Source organism: Lampetra planeri, chromosome 35, assembly GCF_965212315.1.
Source record: "Lampetra planeri chromosome 35, kcLamPlan1.2.h2, whole genome shotgun sequence".
NCBI lineage: Eukaryota > Metazoa > Chordata > Hyperoartia > Petromyzontiformes > Petromyzontidae > Lampetra > Lampetra planeri.
This window is the reverse complement of record NC_136141.1, coordinates 5,401,769-5,407,771: the sequence shown is the minus strand read 5'-3', so window position 1 is coordinate 5,407,771 and position 6,003 is coordinate 5,401,769.

The following is a 6,003-nucleotide window of genomic DNA, read 5'->3' as shown; positions in this document are numbered from 1 at the left end:
GGAAGTGGGGTCAGGGGGCGGGGGGGGGGCGAGGGGCGGGGGGGGGGCAGGGGGCCGAAGGGCGGGGCTGGGGGGGGACGTGGCACTCACGCCCGAGGAACCGCTACTGCGCATGCGCCGCTCGCGCGTCGGGGCCCTCCTCGCGCATGCGCGGCGGGGGGGGGGGTGGCCTCAGCGCGCGCGCGCGGCCCGAAAGCGGCGCGCGCGCTCCGAGGGGTGACTTGGCCGCGTCTGATTGGTCGGCTTGGTGACGTCACCGCGGGACGTGGTAGGTGGAGGGTTTGGCGCTTGGTTCGCACGTCGGCGCGGGTCGGTTACGTCATCGCGCGGGCACGCCGTAGACGACGTGACGTCGTGTCGCGCCTCTGCTCAAGACGTAAGCGCGTGGCGTCATCGCGGGCGTTTGACAAATGACGTCATCGCCAAGCAACGAGCCGGGTGACATTTTGCGTGGTGGTGCCGATTTTTTTATTACACGCTTTTTTATTTAACTCACTCTATTGTTGGTTCTTTCGGTAAAGTCACGTAGCAGAAAAACAATAAAATAATAAATATATAAAACAATAAAATTATACAGCAATAAAATGTTCTTGCTGTGGTTTTCACATCTGATCATGATTATTTGTGTTGCAATCGAAACGTGAAAATGTTATTGTTTTATATTTTTATTATTTTATTGTTTCCCTTCTACGTGACTTTACCGAAAGAACCAAGAATATGAATCCCTGCAGTCACGAAAGCTTTAAATCAAAATTTAACTCATTCTGTTGTATCCTCAAAAAATCTTGCAACTCAATTTTTCCCACTTCCCAATGTGCTATGGACTGCGAACTTGGATGCTTATGTCATACTGATGACAAGACTATTCTAACATAAAAATCTAAAACATTTTAAAACGTTATTTTACACGCTTTGATAAACTCACTGTCTGTTGTCGTATCCTCAACTCTGTTGTTGTATCCTCAAATCTTGTAACGAAATTTTAACCCACTTCCCAATGTGGTATCGACTGCAACCTTGGTATACGTATGTCATAATGGTGACAATACTATATTCTATCATTAAAAATAATATATATTTTTAAACTATCTTTTTTACATGTTATGTTTCGGCTTGGGTCTAATTGTCCACGCTCAACTAACGTTGGCTGTAAATCACCACGGCCCCTTACGTTATGGCAAGCTTTGGGGCCACTTCCTGGAGTTCTGCCATTACTAGTACGGTACATTTCATAAAAGCGTGTTTTTTTTAAGTTTGCTTAAATATTCTTTATTTTTTTTTACACGCTTTCATTTAACTCACTCTGTTGTTGTCGTTGTTGTATCCTCAAATCTTGTAACGCAATTTTAACCCACTTCCCAATGTGGTATCGACTGCAAACTTGGTATACGAATGTCATAATGGTGACAATACTATATTCTATCATTAAAAATGATATATATATTTTTTAAACATTCTTTTTTCATGTTATGTTTCGGCTTGGGTCTAATTGTCCACGCTCAACTGACCTTGGCTGTAATTGGCCACGGTCCCTTACGTTATGCCAAGCTTCGGGCCACTTCCTGGAGTCGTGGAGTTCTTCCATTGCTAGTAGATTTCATTAAAGCTTTTTTTAAGTTGTTTTAAATATTACTTATTACGGTGATAAACTCACCAGCAACATGATAACACTGGTAGGAACCTCCTGGTGACACCAAGCCCAGAGGGGATTATTGTGTCCGTCCGTCCGTCGTGCAGGGAGGGGCTGGGTGGGGAGGGGCTGGGTGGGGAGGGGCTGGGTGGGGGGTGGGAGGGGTGGGGCTGGGTGGGGGGTGGGAGGGGTGGGGCTGGGCTGGGTGGGGAGGGGCTGGGTGGGGAGGGTGTGGCTGGGTGGGGGGTGGGAGGGGTGGGGCTGGGTGGGGAGGGGCTGGTCACCCCGTGGTGCCCTTATAAAACTCAACGTTTAACCTACTCACACCGGCTTGTGCCCGCCCTCACAGTCGGGCATATTTGCGGAATACACCACGCCGCCGTTGACCCTGGCCATTAACCGAGCAACCCAACGTTCCTACCAGCTCCCTCCGCAGAAATGTGTTAAAAGAGGACGTCGACCGTGAAGCACGTTTGACTCGTCGCCTCTGATACGGAGCCACCACTAACACAGCTGCCGAGAAGAATGGGGGTCATGAGCAATGACCCCCATCGTAACCATGATCCCGCATCACGGTGACTGTCGCCACTGGAGACGTTTCATACCGCCACGGCCACCCAACCAGTCACCACCAAGGCAGTGATGCCAGCCATCACCACGAGATGATGCTCATTGCCCCCGGCGTGAATAGATACAACGAAACCAAGCAATATCCCCCACAGTATTGAAACAAATGCTTTTTTTTAAATCCTTTATATTAAGTTCGCTTGCTTGCTTACGACCGTGCAAATCTTTCGGTCGTTTGTTAACCCACTTCCCGTGATCCAATCGAGCTGACATTTTCCACACAGACTCGTTGTGCGTGACAATTAATGTTCGTGAAAATTTTTTTCCAAAATGTTACACTTTCTAGGACAAAAATATTATATTTAATTACCAATTGCTTAATGGTGCAATGCAATCATCTGACCCATAGGTGGCAGTCATCTCAAGCCAGAGGACGAGAGGACTCTAGCCGCCACGCATATAAAGGATTTATAGTGAAAAACTTTGTTTTTACGGGTTAATTTTTTTAACACATCCTATCAGCCAGTGAAATATACGCTCAGGAATTTTTATTTTTTTGTTGAGACTCCCATGGCTGAAAGTGGCTTATCCCGAGTGTTGTGCACGGATTCGTCATGGGTGAAGATCGTGTTGCATACCTGTCAACCCACATTCTTGTACAGGGAAAATTGAGTTTTTAGGTCCATCCGGCGTAAAGCCGTTTCAAATACGGGCAAAACATGTTTTTGTGTTTCTCCCTTATGGAAGGGACTTTTGTAGGATGAACGTTGAGATGTATAAGGGGCACGGGGTAACCAATAATGTCTGAATTGGTCTTTAATAAGGCAGGGCACTGACAAGGGGTTGACAGGCATGGTGTGTTGATTGCTGTATCTCGCGATGCGATCAATAGATACATTTAATTACACCCGTGTAAATTTCGATTTAAAGCTTTCGTGACTGCAGGGATTCATATTCTTGGTTCTATCGGTGAAGTCACGTAAAAGGGAAATAATAAAAATAATTTTATTTTATAATTTTCTTTTATAAAATACTTTTATTTTATACATTTATTTTATTAAAATACTTTAATTTTATTATTTTATTTAATAAAAATACTTATTTATTATTTCCCTTCTACGTGACTTCACCGACAGAACCAAGAATATACACGCGTGTATTTACCGGCGCGTTGTGGCACATGAGCCCTACGGCCACCGGAGGGCGCAAGATCCATAACATTCAAACATTTTAATTCCCCCCACCCCCAAAACTGAATGAGGACATACTCTTTGGTTCTTTCGGTAAGGTCACGTAGAAAGAAAATAAATGTTTTATTTATTTAATTTATTTTCGGCTGATGAAAGGTCGTGGAATCGAACTCGCAAACTATTTTATTTATTTATTTAATTTATTTTCTTTCTCCGTGCCTTTACCGAAAGAAGCAAAGAGTAATTCCTGCAGTCACGAAAGCTCCAAATCAAGTTTAAATGAGGACAGTTTATCATGTGGCTAACGGGGGCGAATCATGACACGCCATCTGGTAGTGACGGGGCAGCATCTGAATTATTACAGGCGATGCAAATTAATATAAAAGTCTACGGGATCTCGCCTCATCTCGTGTTTACAGCATTGAGCCAGTGGCGTCAAAGTTCCGAATTCCTACGGCAGGAGCGAGCCCCGATTCATAGGACAACCACGGCTGATGAAGGGTCGTGGAATCGAACTCGCAAACTTCCGAATGTGAGCCGCTCTGTTGACCGCTGAAGCCGTCTGGCCGGTTTTACACACAGCAGTATATAAATGTCCTCTCTCCAGCGACTCGTAATTTGCTTGGCCATGGGGACGTGGCTGTGTGGCTCAGAGGCATCCTTCACTTAAATCCAACCGAGAGCCCATTTGTGGCACGGCTCGTGTAAGCCGTCTCAAAGCCATTGCACTTAACTTGAGCCAGCTCCGCGCATCGGTCCCAGCCATGCTCAAGATTTATGTGGGCCGAGCACACTCATGCGTCTTTGACAGCAATTCTGAGCAACTTAAGCCTGAACTGAGCTGCAACTCAAGACCATGGGCCTGAGAGTCTCTTTATTTAAAGGGAGGCGTGGAGGTCACAAAAGCATGCGCCAGGCCAGGGACATTTGATGGTGCAGCAGCATACACCCCAGGCGCAGGCGCTGACATGAACCTCAGCCAGCTTAGTTCATTTCCACTCAGCAGTGGATGGAGAATGACCACCAACACCCTCGTGATTATGACACTGAAGGCCACACCAAAGTATCGGCGACATGTCTCCCACAGGGCAAGGCGATACCGAGCACAACCTCGGGCCGCGGCTATTCTGGGCCCAGGAGAGATTTACGATGAGGGCTTGGACCCATTGCGGCGGACCACGCTAGTGGGGACAGCACATACTCTCTCCGCAGGGGCATGACACAGCAGAGTCGGGTGGTTTAAAAAAAAAAAATTGCAAATACCGCTAACCGAATGAAAAACGGTTACCTAAGTGAAGCGAAGGGAGGCTGCCGTGGTGTAATGGTTGGTACACAACTTTTGGAAAATCCCTGTCTCCTTGTAGGTCTTGCACAGGGGCTGTTTTTCACCAGCCATTATCAATCCACTACTGGATGACGGCCTCCCCAAGCCGTTGTCTCGCAATACAACGATCCATACAACTGCTGCACCAGAGCGGACTTCATTGCTACATCTGTGGCCAATGTCCTCATGCACGTTTCCTCTTTTTGCTGCCACTCCCATCATATCTCGACCACCAGCCATCATCCTGAGTGGCAACTTGTCCCACCCACTTGCCCTTAATGTTTCCAGCTTGCTTTTGTTCTCTAATCCACGTTCCTGTCCCAATGTAATTGCACGCACGTGCACCTACATATTTATTCTACCTGAAATTGTTGTATTTTGAAGTTTTAATCCTGGCAGTGTTGACTATTGTGCGGTGTTAAAGCACCTTGAAGTAATCTCATGTTAAAGCCAATACACTTTAATCCTGAAGCCATCATGGGGCAAAACGTGGCGTGGGCCCCCGCGGTCCGGGTAACGGGTGCCCATGCGGTTTTAGCAGCTGTGCCACTGCTGCATTCCTTGCCAAGGAAGGCGATTGAATGTCGCTGGTGTCTGGCAGCAATGGCGAGGTTTGTCCTCGTTAGTGCAGTGGCAAGGACTGTGCACAACAAGTGGTGACTGATCCCATGCCTCGGACACGCGGCACACAAGCACCGGCTACCTACACTCATAATTACACAAACCCATTCACAAGGCACACAAAGATAACGATCCCCAGTATAGCTTTAACAAGCTGTTGGGGGCAAGTGCAAGTAGCATTACGTATATATCCATAAACACGAGCAAAACGACAACCAAGATCTCCACTCCCAACAACCGCTATCCACACCTCAAAAGCCACTTGCGCACACAATGCATGCAACATCCACTCGTATACAATACCTACAATGCAACACCCATCCCAGACAACTCTCCAAGAAACCTACTCACGCAACCCAAAAACCCTCATCGAACTTTTCCACCAGTTTATCTCCCACTAACATTTACACCCAATCTTCAACAGCCCTACACCCTCAATTCACACTTCAACACTGGAACATCAGCGCATCAGATACACACCAGCACTGCATTACCGTTCACACAACCCCACAGGCACACACCATCCAATCACCTTCACACACTACACTTCCAATTACGTATCTCAACCTCAAGATCGAACCACAATATCCTTCTCGCTCGCACCCGCTGGAACTTTGTGCAAGAGGACGTCTAGCGCTCTCTAGTGGAGGCTGCACGCACAGAAATTCGCG